The sequence below is a fragment of the Carcharhinus amblyrhynchos genome, chromosome 3, assembly GCF_965287045.1.
Source record: "Carcharhinus amblyrhynchos chromosome 3, sCarAmb.v2.hapA, whole genome shotgun sequence".
NCBI classification, from domain to species: Eukaryota; Metazoa; Chordata; class Chondrichthyes; order Carcharhiniformes; family Carcharhinidae; genus Carcharhinus; species Carcharhinus amblyrhynchos.
This window is the reverse complement of record NC_137326.1, coordinates 20,411,421-20,430,878: the sequence shown is the minus strand read 5'-3', so window position 1 is coordinate 20,430,878 and position 19,458 is coordinate 20,411,421.

Here is a 19,458-nt window from a genome sequence, read left to right as displayed (position 1 = left end):
CCGATAGGCCAAATGGCCTCCTTTTATATTGCACACATTCTATGATTCTATGACCCTGCCTCCACAACTCTCTGGGGAAAAGAGATCCAAAGACTCATAACCCTCTAAGAAAAAAAATTCTCATCGTCTCCATGTATTGATTATTCCAGTTTAAAAGATTGATAAGGACATGGAGATGAGTTTAAACTTGTCTGTTTTGTCTCCAATGCCTTCACATCTTACCTCAGGTATGGTGCCTAGAACTGGATGCGGAACTCCAGATGAGATCTAACTAGTGTTTTATACAGAATCAACATGTCTTCCTTGCTCTTGTACTCAATAGTCCTTTTAATAAAGCTTTATTAACTGCTCTCTCAACATGCCCTGCCATTTTCAGTGTCTCATGTCACCAAGATCCCTCTGTTCCTTTAGAATTTCTCCCTTTGTTTTATGTGTCTCTCTTCATGCTAAAATGAATCACTTCACACTTTTCTGCAATGAACTTTACCTGTTATTTATCTGCCCAAACCACACTTTTTTGCATTGAACTTTATCTGTCAGTTATCTGCCCAAACCACCAACACGAGTATGACCTTTTGATGTTCAAGATTATCCTCATCACAGATGACAACATTTCCAATTTTCATGTCATCTGCAAATATTGAAATCATGCCCCGAACACCACAGTTAAGACTCCATTCGGAATATTGTGAGCAGTTTTGGGCCCCGTGCTTAAGGAAGGATGTGCTGGCCTTGGAGGGGGTCCAGAGGAGGTTCAAAGAATGATTCCAGGATTGAAGGGTTTGTCACATGAGGAGCAGTTGAGGAGTCTGGGTCTATACTCGACGGAGTTTAGAAGGATGACGGGGGATCTAATTGAAACTTACAGAATACTGAGAGGCCTAGATAGAGGGGACATGGGGAGGATGTTTCCACTAGTGGGGGAGACTAGAACTCAAGAGCACAACCTCAGTGTGAAGGGACGCTTCTTTAAAACTGAGATGAGGAGGAATTTCTTCAGCTAGAGGTTGATGAATCTGTGGAACTCATTGCCACAGAGGGCTGTGGAGGCCAGGTCATTGAGTGTATTTAAGACAGAGATACATAGGTTCTTGATCAATAAGGGGATCGAGGGTTACGGGGTGAAGGCAGGAGAATGGGGATGAGAATCATATCAGCCATGATTCAATGGCCAGAGCAGACTTGATGGGCCGAGTGGCCTAATTCTCCTATATCTTATGGTCTTATTAATATATATATGAGACAGCAAGGATCCCAATACTGATCCCTGTGGAACTACAAACCTTCCTCCAATCTGAAAAACTACTTATCACTATTCTCTGTTTCCTGTCACTCAGCCATTTTCAGATCCAAGTGCCTACTTTCCATTTTATTCCATGAGCTAGGATTCTGTAACATATGTCTGGCACGGTGGCACTGTATCAAATGTCTTTTGAAAATCCATATACATGCCTTCATCACCATTCTTTGTTGTCTCCTCAAAGAACTGCAACACATTAGTTAAACAGGATTTTCCAAAAATTAATCGATATACACAAATGGAATCGAGCTGTTTCAATTGGAGCAGGCATCACTTACAAGGTTAGGGCACACATTAAATGGCAGCATGGTGGTACAGTAATTAGCACTGCTGCCTCACAACCCCAGGGACCCAGGTTCGGTTCTAGCCTTGGGTGACTATGTGGAGTTTGCATCTTCCGCCCGTGACTGCGTGGGTTCGATTCTAGCCTCGGGTGACTGTGTAGAGTTTGCATGTTCTCCCCATGTCTGTAACAGTTTCCCTCGGGTTTCTTCCCACAGTCCAAAGAAATGCAAGTTAGGTGGATTGGCCACACTAAATTTCCACTTTGTGTCTAAAAGTAGGTAGGTTAGGTGGATTGACCATGGTGAATTCAGGGGGTTATGGGGATAGGGAGGAAGGAAGGGACTGGGTGGGATGCTCTCTCAGAGGGTCGCTGGAAAATTCAATGGGCTGAATGGCCTCTTTCTGCACGGTCGGGATTATAAGGGTTCTAAAATATGCTGACACTCTCCTGAACTCTGAGGAACCTCTTAGTCTCAAGGTATCCAATGGAAAAATAAGTGATCCAATAAGGAGTGGTACAAAGTGGTGAATACAATCAGGAGTTTAGATCTATTTTGAACTACAATGTGATTAAATTTCAAAACAAAATTAAATACAGTATTTAGAGTGGAGGATGAGGCATTTGAAGAGTTTTATCCTGGTATTTTCTTTAAATCATGTAAAAATGCTGAACTCAGAAAAATACTGCCTGCCACAATAGATGTTGTTTATACTCAGCTGACATCATCTGCTTTTGATTTACCTGACTTTAATGTTACCCAGAGGCTTGGTAGCTTGCATTGCTAACAGATTCAAAACTCTGTCGTGGCACGCAGATATCAATCTTTCTAATTAGCATGCGTTAAGTCTGACCTTTCGTGAATCATTCAGAGGGAACTGCAGCGCAAGGAAAAGTACAGGGAATGGCGCACAGTTCCCCTTTCATGAATGATCTGTTTGTTGCTCCCTCTATTGGTCAGTTGTCTGTTGGTAAGTTACTGTTCATTTGATCCGAGTTAGGTTGATCACTGGTTTATTGCAAAATCATCATTCTGACAAATGCCAAATTGTGATGACAATACAAAATAGATCATAATTCATCACATTATTATGGACAATTGCGAACAATGGCCAGAATTGGAGAAGCACAGATATCATAGAATCCCTACAGTACAGAAGGAGGCCATTCGGCCCATCAAGTCTGTACCAACCACAATCCCAATTTCCATAACCCTCATTTACCCTGCTAATCCCCCTGACACTAGGGTCAATTTAGCATGCCCAACAACCTAACCTGCACATCTTTGGAGGAAACCGGAGCACCCAGTGGAAACCCACGCAAACACGGAGAGAATGTGCAAATTCCACACAGACAATAACTATAGTATCAACATGGAGGGACCAGGAGAAGTTGTTGGTGATCTGGACACCTAAAAACTTGAAGCTCTCGACCTTCCTACTTCATCCCCATTGATGTAGACAAGGGCATGTTCTTCTGTACATTTCCTGAAGTTGGTGACAATCTCTTTCATTTCGTTGACATTGTGGGAGAGATTATTGTTGTTGCACCAGTTTACCAGATTCTTTATCTCATTCTTATATTCTGTCTCATCATTGTTTGAGACCCAACCCACTACAGTAGTGTCATAAGCAAACTTGAAAATCGAATTGGAGGGGAATTTGGCCACACAGTCATAGGTGTATGAGGAGTATAGGAAGTGCTGAGAACACAGCCTTTTGGGGCACCGGTGTTGAGGATGATTGTGGAGGTATTGTTGCCTATCCTTACTGATTGTGGTCTGTGATTGAGAAAGTTCAGGATCCAGTTGCAGGGGGAGGTGCCAAGGCCCAGGCCACAGAGTCTGGAGATGAGTTTCGTGGGAATAATGCTATTGAAGGCTGAGCTGTGGTCAATGAATTTCTGTGAAAAGAAATGTATTAACGTTACTCTATTATGTAAATACTGAGGCATTTACTGCCTCTATGACACAATATGGAGACAGCAGAACCCAGCTACATTATTCACTGCTGCCTGCATTTCAGCAACAAAGCATGATGTGTGCATGAATGCATGCGGATGCTGCATGCGGCATGGTGGCACAGTGGTTAGCACTGCTGCTTCACAGTGCCAGGGACCCAGGTTCAATTCCAGGTTTGGGTGACTGTGTGGAGTTTGCACATTCTCCCTATGTCATTCTGGGTTTCTTCTGGGTGCACTGCTTCAAAGATATGCAGGTTAGGTGGATTGGCTATGCTAAATTGCATCTTTGTGTTCTAAGATGCATAGGTCAGGTGGAGTAGCCATGTGTGGGGTTATGACAATTGGGCAGGGAAGAGGGCCCTGGTAAAACTGTCAAGAGAGTCAGTGCTACTCAATGGGCTGAGTGGTCTCCTGCTGCACTAGGGGATTCTATTCTATATCCAGTGGTAGAACAGTACACCCATTACTATCCTCGTAACACTAAAATCATCCCATAGCCACTTCAAAAGAAGACAGAAGTGGGCTATAGATTGCAAGCATTCGAAACAGGTTACTTCGAGGTGATGAATGAAGAGTGAAAACCTGAAACAAGGTCAATTGGAAATTTCATAACTGAGATTGATTGATTTGTATTAGGCGAATGTATTAAGTATTATGGACAAAGGCGAGTAAATGGACTTAAGATACAGATCAGCTATGATTTATTTAAGCGATGGAAGAATCTCAAGGGTCTGACTGACTCCTGCCTCAAGTGTTCCTCATGTTCGAGGCTGACATCCAAACCTGTTGCTGTTGCTGGAGATGTTCAACTCCAGCAACAGCAACTCTCAATCAGAGAGAAGATAGAGGACCCAACCCGACCTCCTCCAGCTTCTCTTCATCACTGCACCCAGTGGTTATGTTACTGGACTAATAATCCTGAAGCCCAAACTAATGTTCTAGGTTCAAATCCCACCGTGGCAGCTGATGGAATTTAAATTTAATTAATTAAATTTGGAAATAAAAGCTATTCTCAGTGATGGTGACCATGAAAACTCATTTGGTTCACTAGTGTCCTTTAAAGAAGGAAATCTGCCGTTATTACCTGCTCTGGCCTATATGTGACGCCAGACACACAGCAATGTGATTGACTTTTAACTGCACTCGGAACTTGCATGGCAAGCCACTAAGTTTAAGGGCTACTTGCCCTTGAAGTTGGGATGTGCAAAAACTGCTGGCCTTGCCGACGCTGTCTATATCCCTAGGAAAAATAAAAATAGTAAACTTGTATCAAACCGAAACCAAGTTAGATGTCAACGTCAATCCCATCATCACCATGGTGAGTTACGGTAAAAATCTGTCAAATAGTGACAGTGAAATTACCAGTAGCAATTGATGGCAAAGAACTAGTGATAGCTGAGTGAACTTTCAGTGTACAGGCAGGTACTGTTACTCTGTATTGTACCATAATCTCAAAAAGTGTAGAAGCCTTGGAATGCAAAGCAGTGGAACAATTCCTCAACATAGCTTAACCTGTGGAATGAGGCATAAAACGGAAAATATAAATGAAGCATTAAATAGCAAATAGAATCGACAACAAATCACACCCTAGTCACACACTCTTCCTAAACTGAAGGAAGCAAAGTTGTTGAATGCATTGACACTGCTGACTTTCTGGGCTGCAGAGAGTGTTTAAGTTAAAGCATTGCTAACCACTGGGGGGCTCCCTCATCAACATTATTATAAATCTGTGGGCCTTTCACTCTAATTGTAAATCACTTCAAGTTAATTAAGTTACTGTGAAAATCCCCTAGTCGCCATACTCGGGGCCTGTTTGGGTACACTAAGGAAGAATATATCTTATATCCTCATAAGAACAAGATATGGCGCTCAACTCATAGATCGACAGTTCCGATGCGCCACAGCGAAAAACCGCACCAATCTCCTTAGAAGACAAACACGGGACATAGTGGACAGAGTACCCTTCGTCGTCCAGTACTTCCCTGGAGCGAGAAGCTACGACATCTTCTCCGGAATCTTCAACATATCATTGATGAAGATGAACATCTCGCCAGGGCCATCCCCACACCCCCACTTCTTGCCTTCAGACAACCACACAACCTCAAACAGACCATTGTTCGCAGCAAACTACCCAGTCTTCAGGAGGACTGTGACCACAACACCACACAACCTTGCCACAGCAACCTCTGCAAGACATGCCGGATCATCAACACGGATACCATCATCACACGTGAGAATACCATCCACCAGGTACACGGGTAAATACTCTTGCAACTCGGCCAACATTGTCTACCTGATACGTTGCAAGAAAGGATGTCCCGAAGCATGGTACATTGGGGAGACCATGCAGACGCTACGACAATGGATGAATGAACATCGCTCGACAATCACCAGGCAAGACTGTTCCCTTCCTGTTGGCGAACACTTCAGTGGTCACGGGCATTCAGCCTCTGACCTTCGGGTAAGCGTTCTCCAGGGCGGCCTTCACGACACACGACAGCGCAGAGTCGCTGAGCAGAGACTGATAGCCAAGTTCCACACACACGAGGACGGTCTCAACAGGGATCTTGGGTTCATGTCGCACTATCTGTAACCCCCGTGACTTGCCTGGGTTTGCAAAACCTCACTTACTGTACTGTCTGGAGACAATACACATCTCTTTAAACTGTGATCAGTCCTCCTTCCACACACATTGTCAGCCACTTTAGGACTTGAACAGCAGGTTAGGTGTAAAGATTCGCATTCTAATCAGTAATCTCTAAACTGTCTGTGCTTTATATGCTCTGTCTGAGGCCAGAACTCTCCATTCACCTGATGAAGAGGGAGTCCCCTCGAAAGCTTGTGAGTTTACTATCAAATAAATCAGTTGGACCAAAACCTGGTGTTGTCAGACTTATTTCTGTGTTTACCTCAGTCCAACGCCGGCACATCCACATCATTTTTAAACTATTACAGACATCAGTGCATCATCTTTAAAGAGTGTCCCGAACTTCAAGGAGAATGAAATCCCTCCCCCACACCACCCCCAAAGGCCATGGAGGATCCTCCCCCAACAAGCTTTGGGGTGACTCCCCCTCCCCACAGAAGTATCGGGGGCACTTGACCACTCTAACCATGTGTTTGCCAGTGTGTTCTCCCCCTCCCTCTCCCTCTGCACACATAATGTGAAGACCCCTCCTCTAATCGTAATGGGAAGTCCTCTTCTCTCAATGAGGAAGTATTTGCCCCCTCTCATTATCCCTTGGATGGAAAGTCCATCATGTTTTAAAACTGGGATGAGATATAACCAGCCAGGCAGATCAGTTGGATGGGAAAGACTGAAAAGCTGTTTGTTTGAAAAAGGTTCATAGCTCAAGTAACCATTAATGCAGCATGTGATTGGTAAAGGGCTTTCAGGTTTTGAAATTACAAATACGGCAACATCTAGAAGATGTGGAGATGTCAGCATTGGACTGGGGTGGGCACAGTAAGATGTCTCACAACACCAGGTTAAAGTCCAACAGGTTTATTTGGTAACACGAGCTTTCGGAGCGCTGCCCCTTCATCACCCGATGAAGAAGCAGCGTTCCAAAAGCTCGTGATAGCAAATAAACCTGTTCGACTGAAGCTCGTGATACCAAATGAACCTGTTCGACTGAAAGAGGAAAAGACGCATTAATTTTTGTGTGACTCTTCACTGGAACTCAGCTCTCAAGTAATAAAAGCAGAAAATGATCATCTGTACTATCTCCTGCAAGACTAATTCATCTCTGCATATCTCATCATGGAAATCAATTCCACTGGACAGGTGAGTAATTCAGCATCAGTTCAGCCTGTGAAGGAGTACATTACTAAACTTTGATTCTGGACTCTGGACAAGTGAAACAGGAATTCATTTCTCTGTGATCTTTATCCTATAAATTTTCCTCTATTTCCCTCCCTGAAAGTGAGGCAACATTATTACCCTGCTCCTCCACTTGAGTGTGTGCAAATAAACTAACCCGCCAAGCTTACCCCAATTCACCTGGTGATGCACTAAGGCAGACTTTTGTCCATTCCCTAGTAATTCCTGGAACAGATCCTGGTCTATAACCAGAGGCTTATAGGTTGAAGAGCAGCACTCCACATCGGGGGCTGAGGAGAAATAAAGAGTGGGAGAGCAATAGTGACGAGAGATTCTATCATAAAGGGTCACAGCGATTAGCACTGCTGCCTCACAGTGCCAGGGACCCGGGTTCAATTCTGGCTTCGGGTCACTGTCTGTGTGGAGTTTGCATGTTCTCCCCATGTCTGCGTGGGTTTCCTCTGCGTGCTCCTGTTTCCTCCCACATGGATTTCCAAAAGGCATTTGATACAGTGCCGCATAATAGACTTAAGAGAAATGTTACAGCTCGTTGGATGAAAGGGATATAAAATTGGCTGAGCAATAGGAAGCAGAGAGCAATAGATGTTTCTTGGGTGGAGGAAGATTTGCTGTGGAGTTCCCCAGGGGTTGGTATTGGGATATATGCTTTTCCTGATGTACATGAATGATTTAGATCTTGGTGCACAGGAAAAGATTTCTAAATTTTTGGACGGTACAAAAGTTGAAAGCGCTGTGAGGAGGAGAGTTTAGAATTTGAATAGACAAGCTGGAGGAGTGGGCAGATAGGTGGTAAATAAAGTTCAATGCAGAGAAATGTGAGGTGATACATTTTGGTGGGAAGAGACAAGGAAAAATAGAGTGTGGATACAGGAACAGAGGGACCCGAGTGTATATATGGCAGGCCAGGATGTGGGTGCAGTTAATAAAGTATCCTAGGCTTCATTAATAACAGCATAGATTACAGGAGCAAGGAAGTTATTTTGAATTTGTCTGAGACACGAGCAAGTATTCTGTACAGTTTTGGGCACTGCATTTTAGAAAGGATGTGAAGGCATTGGAAAGAGTGCAGAAGAGTTTATGAGAATGACTCCAGGGGTGAGAAACTTCTGTTCTGAGGTGAAATTGAAGAAGTTGGGACTGTTTTCCTTGGAGAAAAGAAGGCTGACAGGTAATTTGATAGGAGTGTTCAAAACTATGAGCAATATGGACAGAATAGATTGGGACAAACTGCTCCTACTGGTGAAAGGATCAAAAAAAAGATATTTAAATTGGCAAAAGAAGCAAAAGTGACACATGATGCAACTTTTCTGCACAGCAAGTGGTCAGGGTCTGAAATGCACTGGCTGAGAGTGTGATGGAGATAGGTTCAATCAAGTCATTCAGAAGGGAATTAGAAGATTATTTGAAAAGAAACAATCTGAAAGGTTACGGGGCAAAGATAAATTATTATTTGGAATGCTGGTGCACACAATGGGACAGATAGCCACCTGTGATTTTGTTCTGTGATTCTGTAACATGTCCTGTATCCAAAGCCACCTCGGAGGTCCTCCGGACACATGGTCAACAACCAATGGAAACAAACAGCTGTGGGGGAGAATGCCGGGGGAAACCTGGATGCAATGTTGCAAGGAGTTCAAAGGACTCTCGTGAGTGAACACAGTCAGGATATGAATCTTCAAATGTTGTATTTCCCCCAGTCACTTCCCCATGACTCACCTGTCAACAATATCCATCAATCATATCTGAAATTAATTTACTCCACCTCATCTTTACACACTTCCCACGGCTGGACTCGTCACATGTGCCTCTTATCAGCTGATCAAACTTGACAGCGACAACAACAAAACACAAATTTCAGGACAGTCGCCCCCTCTCTCTCTCTTGCAGGTTCATGTGGTTCACAAACCGGCAGCAGGAGGCAACCAGTGAGGCACTGGTGCGTCTACATCTTTCAGCCTCCATGGAGGAAATGGTGTTAAACATATTTAGGATGTCCAAACCTTTAACCCTGTCCAGCAATACAGCTGACCTCACGAAAGGTGATGATATGATTTTTTGGTAGCACAACTAGGAAGGCAGATGATTATTTGAATGGGTGTAAATTGAGAGAGGTGGATACTCAGAAAGACTTTGGTATCATCATGTATCAATCACCAAAAGCAACCGCGCAGGTACAGCAGGCAGTAAAAAAGGCAACTGATGTGTTGGCCTTCAGAGCGAGAGGATTTGAGTATAGGGATAGGGATGTTTCCCTACAATTGTACAGAACATTGGTGAGGCCTCACCCAGAATATTATGTGCAGCTTTGGTATCCTTACCAAAGGAAGGATTCCCTTGCTTTAGAGGGAGTGCAGTGAAGGCTTACCAGGATGATTCCCAGGATAGCAGGTCCATTGCATGAGGAGAGACTTAGTTGGTTACGATTGTATTCCTTGGAGTTCAGAAGAGTGAGAGGGGATCTCATAGTTACCTATAAAATTCTAACAGGATTAGAGGGTAGATTCAGAAAGAACGTTCCCGATAGTGGGAGAGTCCAGAACTAGGAGTCATAGTTTGAGGATAAGGGGTAAATCTTTTAGGACTGAGGTGAGGAGAAATTTCTTCACCCAGGGGGTGGTGAATCTGTGGAATTCACAACCACAAAAAGTAGCTGAGGCCAAAACATTGTGTGATTTCAAGAATTAGATATCGTTCTTAGGGCTAAAGGGGTCAAAGGATATGGGGCAAAGGCGGGATCAAGGTATTGAATTTGAGGATCAGCCATAATCTTAATGAATGGCAGAGTAGGCTCAAAGGCCAAATGGCCAACTCCTTCTTCTATTTTCTCTATATATTTTTGTACACACCTAATGCTGGAAAATTAGGCAGAGAAATGGCAGATGGAATTTAATCCAGACAAATGCGAGGTGATACAATTTGGTAGATCCAATTCGGGATCTTAGGTTCATGTCACACTATCTGTAACCCCCATGACTTGCTTGGGTTTGCAAAATCTCACTAACTGTCCTGGTGTGAGACAATTCACACCTCTTTAACCTGTGCTTAACCCTCTCTCCACTCACATTGTCAGTACCTGTAAAGACTTGATTACCTGTTAAGACTCGCATTCCAACCATTATCTTGTAATTGAGTTTGTGTCTGTATATGCCCTGTTTCTGAACCCAATTATTCACTCACCTGATGAAGTTGCAGTGTTCCAAAAGCTCATGCTAACAAATAAACCTGTTGGACTTTAACCTGATGTTGTGAGATTTCTTACTGTGCCTATCCCAGTCCAACGCCGGCACCTCCTCATCATGGAGCTGGATTGCACCTCTTTCTTTTCTTAAAAAACACAAAGTCCTTTCTTGTGTTCTTCCACCCATAATAAAGTTGCTTGGATGGCTTACCTGCATGCCCAATCTTGACTTGGTTTTGTCTTGCATTAGGTGCTGACTGCATTCAGGATGACCTGATTAAGTGCTGATTGTCTGGCCCATTGTCCTGGTGTTGTGGGTAAGGTATGTAGATGGTTTGATGGGAGTGTCTGTTACTGGGTCTTTGTTGGAATGGAGGTGTTAACGGGGTTTGTGGACAAACCTCACACCGTACTGGAGCTGGCTCCTCTGTGGGAGATTCTGGAGAGACCATGCTTGAACTCAGTCTCAGGCTATTGTTTAAATGTTAACGTCTCTTGGGGTGTGCTTCACAGACAGGCTGCTGTTCCATGACCATTTGAAAAAAACAGGCTAGTTTCCCATTCTGTAGCTGTTCCAAAATGCAAACGCATAAACCATAACTCTGGGGGATTCTACAGTCCCCCATTTGGCACATTAATAAAATATAAAAGTGTCATAGAAAGTGAGCAAAAATCCTGGTACCCAAAGACAATACACATCTCTTTAACCTGTGATCAGTGCTCCTTCTCGGCCACTTTAGGACTTGAACAGCAGGTTAGGTGTAAAGATTCGCATTCTAATCAGTAATCTGTAAACTGTCTGCTTTATATGCTCTGTCTGAGGCCAGAACTCTCCATTCACCCGACAAAGGGACAAACCCTGAATGCTTGTGAGTTCACCATCAAATAAATCGATTGGATTTAAACCTGGTGTTGTCAGACTTTTTACTGTGTTTACCCCAGTCCAACGCCGGCATATACACATCATGACCCAAATCTTTTCCCCAAACCTATCTAAGTAAAAACCCCCAGGGACACTCCTTCCCCTTTATATGAGAACAGTGTCTGGATGCCAGACACCTGGCGAGAAACAGTTGAGTGAAGTGAAAGGCTCCAACACCCCCCTCTATCACTCATACAGAAAAACAACATTTCCAGTTGCATAGAAAGTTATTACATGGTACACGTGGGTTTCTAAACTTTACACATTCTTACTTTAACTTCATACATGGAAAAAGTGACTTGCTCATTCGGTTTGTTCCCGCCGTCATTTTTTTAACAGAAACTGATAAATACTAAACAATCCTTGTCCTCCCCCATTAGTTTGTGCAGAACAGCGAGCTATTGATAGGCCCTGGAGTGCTGTCTTTGGCAACTTCTGAATTTAATCTGCAGCCAGTGTACAAAAAATACGTGACAATCAGTAACTGACAGATTTCAAGAGCATGGACCCCGATCCTTATCCATGGGGTTACCTCATCCCTCAGTCCCAAGTCACACCATGGAGTAGTTGTCACTTATGTGATTTCTACCCCCAACTTTACGTCTTTTGTTAGAAACATTTTTGGGAAAGTTGTGTCATGTTTAACAAGTCAGTTAGCTGTTCAGGGAGATGGAGTATTTCATAGCCACAATGTGCAACATAGTTTTGTAAGAAGGGGTGGCAAGGTGGCACAGTGGTTAGCACTGAGGACCAAATTTTCACCTCAATATGCCAACATCTTCATGCACAGGTTTGAACAAGACCTCTTCACCTCACAGGACCTTCAACCGATGCTATACACTAGATACATTGATGACATTTTCTTCCTTTGGACTCATGGTGAACAATCACTGAAACAACTATATGACGACATCAACAAGTTCCATCCCACCATCAGAGTCACCATGGACTACTCTCCAGAATTGGTTGCATTCTTGGACACGTGCATCTCCATCAAGGACAGTCACCTTAGCACCTCACTGTACTGCAAGCCCATGGATATCCTCACAATTCTCCACTTCTCCAGCTTCTACACTAAACACGTTAAAGAAGCCATCCCCTCCGTACAGGCCCTGCATATAGACAGGATCTGCTCAGATGAAGAGGATCACAACAGACACCTCCAGACACTGAAAGATGCCCTTATAAGAACAGGATATGGCACTTGATTCATCGATCGACAGTTCTGACGCACCACAGCGAAAAACTGCACTAGCCTCCTCAGAAGACAAACACAGGACACGGTGGACAGAGTACCCTTCATCGTCCAGTACTTCCCCAGGGCGGAGAAGCTACAACATCTTCTCCGGAGCCTTCAACGTATCATTGATGAAGACGAACATCTCACCAAGTCCATCCTCACATCCCCACTTCTTGCCTTCAAACAACCGCACAACCTCAAACAGACCATTGTCCGCAGCAAACTATCCAGCCTTCAGGAGAGCAGTGACCACGACACCATACAACCCTGCCACAGCATCCTCTGTAAGACATGCCGGATCATCAACATGGATGCCATCATCTCACATGAGAACACCACTCACTAGGTACACGGTACACACGCTTGCCACTCAGCCAACATTGTCTACCTGATACGCTGCAGGAAAGGATGTCCCAAGGCATGGTACATCAGGGAGGCCACACAGACACTATAACAATGGATGAATGAGTACCACTCGACAAACCAAGGCGGCCTTCACAACACACGACAATGCAGAGTCACTGAGCAGAGACTGATAGCCAAGTTCCGCACACGTGAGGATGGTCTCAACCGGGATCTTGGGTTCATGTCACATTATCTGTAACACCCACGACTTGCCTGGGCTTGCAAAATCTCATTAACTGTCCTGGCTGGTGACAATACACATCTCTTTAACCTGTGCTTAACCCTCTCTCCACTCACATTGTCTGTACCTTTAAGACTTGATTACCTGTAAAGACTCACATTCCACCATTATTTTGTAAATTGAGTTTGTGTCTTTATATGCCCTGTTTGTAACAGAACTCCCACTTCCCTGATGTAGAAGCAGTGCTCCAAAAGCTAGTGCCTTGTGCCACCAAATAAACCTGTTGGACTTTAAGTTGGTGTTGTGAGACTTCTTATTGTGTTTACCCCAGTCCAACGCCGGCATCTCCACATTTGGGCTTGATCACAGTAAGAAGTCTCACAACATCAGGTTAAAGGTTACATTTGGGCTTGATCTACATGGTCCAAGCTAATTGGAGCAGGCATGGCACATTCTCCAAGGCTTGATCTCATTTGCATCTTAGCCAAAAGGCCAAGATGCCTCTTTAAAAAATTGCTTCAGATGAAGCCTCAGTGTAACCTCATGGTTTCAATCAAGTGCAGGATGCCAAAACTACACTTGATCTTAACCAAAAGGCAGAGAAGTGCTCCACTGTGGGGGATTCTGGAGAGACCATGTTTGAACTCAGTCTCAGGCTATTGTTTAAATGTGTCTTGGGGTGGTGATTCACAGGCAGGCTGCTGTTCCGTGACCATTTAAAAATACAGGCTATTTTCCCATTTTGCAGCTGTTCCAAAGTGCAAACTCATAAACCATAACTCTGGGGAATTTTCGAAGATTCTACAGTCCCCTGATTGGCACATTAGTAAAATATTGAAGTGTAGGTGAGCAAAAATCCTGGTACCCAAATCTTTTCCCAAATTTGATCTAATTAAAAACCCCAGAAACATTTATTTTCCCCTTACCTGAGAACAGTCTCTGGATGCTAGTTTTCCAAAGTGAAAACTCATAAACCATACCTCTGGGGAGTTTTTGAAGATTCTACAGAGGGAGTGCAGCGAAGGTTTACCAGGCTGATTCCTGGGATGGCAGGACCGTTACATTAGGTCAGGCCTAGTTGGTTAGTATTGTATTCATTGGAGATCAGCATGGTGGCATGGTAGCACAGTGGTTAGCACTGCTGCTTCATAGCTCCAGGAATCTGGGTTCAATTCCCAGCTTGGGTCACTGTCTGTCTGGAGTTTACAGATTCTCCTCATGTCTGCGTGTGTTTCCTCTGGGTGCTCCAGTTTCCTCCCACAGTCCAAAGATATGAGGGTTAGGTTGATTGGCCATGCTAAAATTGCCCCTTAGTGTCCTGAGATGCTTAGATTAGAGGGATTAGTGGGTAAAATATGTAGGGAGAGGGCTGGGTGGGATTGTGTTTGGTGCAGACTCAATGGGCTGAATGGCCTTTTTCTGTATTGTAAGGTTTCTATGACTTTCAGAAGAGTGAGAGGGGATCTCATAGTAACTTATAAAATTTTAACAGGATTAGACAGGGTAGATTCAGAAAGAACATTCCCGATGGTAGGGGAGTCCAGAACAAAGGGTCATAGTTTGAGGAAAAGGGATAAGCTTTTTAGGACTGAGGTGAGGAAAATTTCTTCACCCAGACAGTGGTGAATCTGTGGAATTCACTGCCACAGAAATTAGCTAAGGCCAAAACATTGTGTGATTTGAAGAATTAGTTATCGCTCTTGGGGCTAAAGGGATCGAGGGGTATGGGATGATACTGCCTGAACCAAAATGCAAACCACAAATGAAATTTGAATTATGATTACAAGGGATGATAAAGCACTCCGGAGTGTCCACCGGGCCTGGAAAGTCTCAATAATATCAGTGGACTCAACATCCTCCCTCTCCAGGGAGGCCCAACAATTTTTCACTTCACCCATGCATGCCATAGGATGGTTTCTTTTTAAACCATCTACTCTAGTGGGTTTGAGCCAGGGATCCCAGAGCTTTAGAACGTAGCAAAATAGGAGCAAGAAGAAGCCATTTGGCCCTTCAAGCCTTCTCCACCATTCATTATGATCATGGCTGATCATCCAACTCAGTAGCTTGATTCCGCCTTCCCCACTTATCCTTTGATCCCTTTCACCCCAAGTCATAGAATCCTACAGTGCAGAAGGAGGCCATTTGACCCATCGAGTCGGCACCAACCACAATCCCACCCAGCCCTTTCCCCATGACCCCATACATTTACCCTAGCTTGTCCCTCTGACACTATGGGACAATTTAGCCTGGCCAATCCACCTAACCCGCATATCTCCATACTGTGGGAGGAAACCCGAGCACCCGGAGGAAACCCATGCAGACATGGGGAGAATGTGCAAACTCCAAAAAGACACTGACCCAAGCCGGGAATCAAACCCAGATCCCCTAGCACTGAGAGGCAGCAGTGCTAACCAGTGCTAATCCTCCACTGGATCCCTATCCCTCTTATGCAACGAGTTGATACTCTCTGGCACTGCTATTGCCTCTCATTCAGAGTTGGTGACCTTGCTGGCAGGTTGTTTGCCTGTGCGAGGATACATGATGTCACGCCTCTGCTCCACGCTACCCAGCATCTTGGTAAGGGCTCCTTCGGAGAACCTTGGGGTTCGTCTTCCTGGCTGCCAACCTCTGTTCAACCCCCATTGGACTTGGAACAAGTGCTGGCGAGGTGTTTAGAAGGCGCTGAGGTGAAAGTGGCTGAAGATACTGAAGTTTGTCACTGACGGCATCCTCTCCGGTTTTTTCGCTGAAGGTTTTCTCACTTTGAGAAAATATCGGGAGATTGCGTCTCCCCATCTCTAATCCTATAGAATTGTAGAATCCCTGCAGTGCATAAACAGGCCATTCAGGTCTGCACCAACAACAAACCCACCTAGGCTTTATCCCCACATATTTACACCTCTAATCCCTCTAACCTATGCATCCCCGGACACCATGGGGCAATTTAGCACGACCAATGCTCCTAAACCAAAGATGTGCCACCCTGCCACTCAAATGCTATATCTAACTTCTTGAAAACATAAAATGTTTTGGCCTCAACTGCTTTCTTTAGTAGTGAATTCCACAGGCTGACCACTCTTGGTGAAGAATTTTCTCATCTCAGTCTTAAATGGTATACCCTGTATCCTCAGACTGTGGCCCCTGGTTCTGGACACTCCTACCATTGGGAACATCCTTCTTGCGTCTACCCTGTCTAGTTCTGTTAGAATTTTATAGGCTTATATGAGATCTCCTCTCATTCTTCTAGACTCCAGCGAATATAACCCTAAAGGTGAGAGAATGGGCTGGTTGGTCAACTGATTGACCTGCAAGGGAAGCAGATAACATAAGAAATCATGAACAGACTGGGAATAGAGGGATACAAACGGATGGTCTAGTTAGGAACACATGATCGGTGCAGGTTTGGAGGGCTGCAGGGCCTGCTCCTGTGCTGTATTGTTCTTTGTTCTAAGTGTGTGACAGGGTATAAGAATAGCAGAAGCATAACTCACATGAGGATGGCACCATGGCTTGATTTGATGAGGGTTTTCACTTTTGTTTCTTGCCCGCGCTTCACCCTCAGCACAGGTGCTGTTCTACTCCTCTCTGGCCATCTCTAGGGCTCTCTCCACAAATTGCATGAGGGTCTTCATCTGGGGCTTTACTCTGGTCAGTTGTGCCACTCATGCCAATTGTTCCCGAACTTGTTCTGCAATGAGACAGAGGGGGAGAATGTAGGCAGGATGCCTGCTGGATCAGATGGTAAAGATGGCTGGCATGTGTGGGAGCAGGCATGTGAGAGAGGAGAGAGCAGCCACATGGTTGGGGGGGCAGGGGGGTGGCAATAAAGAGCAGATGGAGAAAGATGAGTGTTGGGATTCCATGAGGTGACTGTGATTGAGTTCCCAGTGGAATTGCGATGGGTGGGTGATGGATGGGTGAGTGGGTGCGTGGTGACAAATGAGAAGGGTGACTTCCCTGGCTGCACGGAGAAGCTCACTTGCCTTTTTTCTGCACTGAATCTCTGTCCCTCTTATGCAATGAGTTGACACTCTCTGGCATTGCTATTGCCTCTCATGCAGAGTTGGTGACCTTGCTGGCAGGTTACCTGCCCAAGCAAGCATGCATGATGTCGCGCCTCAAGTGTAGTGCCCCAGGGGTCGGTGCTGGGGCCTCAGCTTTTTACCATTTATATAGATGATCTGGAGGAGGGAACCGAGTGTCGGGTGTCGAAATTTGCTGATGACACCAAGATTGGGGGAACGGCAAATTGTGCGGAGGGTGTGGAAAGTCTGCAGAAGGATCTAGATAGGCTGGGCGAATGGGCCAGGAAATGGCAAATGGAATTTAATGTTGGCAAGTGTGAGGTGGTCCACTTTGGTAGGAAGAATGGTAGGAAGGACTATTACTTACAGGGCGAAAAACTGCAGCAGGCGGCGGTGCAGAGGGACCTCGGGGTCCTTGTGCACGAGTCGCAAAAACCCAGCTTGCAGGTGCAGCAGGTGGTCAGGAAGGCACATGGGATGCTGGCCTTCATAGCGAGGGGGATTGAATATAAAAGTAGGGAGGTCTTGCTGCAGCTGTATAGGGCATTGGTGAGGCCGCAGCTGGAGTACTGTGTGCAGTTTTGGGCGCCGCACCTGCGCAAAGATATTTTGGCCTTGGAGGGAGTGCAGAGGAGGTTTACTAGGCTGATACCGGAGTTGAGGGGGTTGAGCTATGAGGAGAGGCTGAATAGATTAGGCTTGTACTCGTTAGAGTTTAGAAGAATGAGGGGAGATCTCATTGAGACGTATAAGATGATGAATGGGATGGATAGGATAGAGGTGGAGAGACTCTTCCCACTCAAAAAAGACAGTGGGACTAGGGGGCACAGCCTCAAGATAAAAGGGAGGCAGTTTAGAACGGAGTTGAGGAGGAACTTCTTCACTCAAAGGGTGGTGAATCTCTGGAATTCTCTGCCCGTTGAAGTGGTGGAGGCTGCCTCGCTAAATATTTTTAAGACGCGGGTTGATGGGTTTTTGATAAGAGAGGGGATTAAGGGTTATGGGGAGAAAGCGGGAAAGTGGAACTGAGCAGCAACAGATCAGCCATGATCTTACTGAATGGCGGGGCAGGCTCGAGGGGCTAGATGGCCTACTCCTGCTCCTATTTCTTATGTTCTTATGTTCTTATGCCTCTGCTCCATGCTACCCAGCATCTTGGTAAGGGCTCCTTCGGAGAACCTTGGGGTTCGTCTTCCTGGTTGCCAACCTCTGTCCCACCCCCATTGGACTTGGAACAAGTGCTGACGAGGTGTTTAGAAGGCACTGAGGTGAAAGTGGCTGAAGATACTGAAGTTTGTCACTGACGGGATCCTGTCTGGTTTTCTCACTTTGAGAAAATATCGGGAGATTGCGTCTCCCCATCTCTAATCCTATAGAATTATAGAATCCCTGCAGTGCATAAACAGGCCATTCAAGTCTGCACCAACAACAAACCCACCTAGGCTTTATCCCCACATATTTACACCTCTAATCCCTCAAACCTATGCATCCCCAGACACCATGCGGCAATTTAGCATGACCAATGCGCCTAAACCAATGCATCCTGCCTACATTCTCCCCTTCTGTCTCACTGCAGAACAAGTTCAGGAACAATTGGCGTGAGTGGGCACAGCTGGCCAGAGTAAAGCCCCAGATGAAGACCCTGATGCACTTTGTGGAGAGAGCCCTAGAGATGGCTAAAGAGGAGTAGAACAGCACCTGTGCTGAGGGTGAAGCACGGGCAAGAAACAAATTAAGTTTGCCTTTTTACATGTTAACCTGTAAGGGATTAATTGTAGCCTGTGTGGATAAGAAACTTATTACAAATGGTGGAATCTTAAGTGAAACTGGAAAATATATAGCAAATGTAATGAAAAAAAGACGTTAAAATCTTAGAGCTAAATAAATTGTAATGTGGGTTAGATTGACTGGCCATGCTAAATTGCCCCTTAGTGTCAAGGAGATAAGTAGGGTAAAAACATGGGACTACAGGCTGAGTGAAATTGTGATAGGTGCAGACTTGACAGGCCAAATGACCTCCTTCTGCACTGTAGGGATTCTATGAAATAACCACACATCTTTGGATTGTAGAAGGAATGATGTGGATGTGCCGGCATTGGACTGGGGTAAAACCTGGTG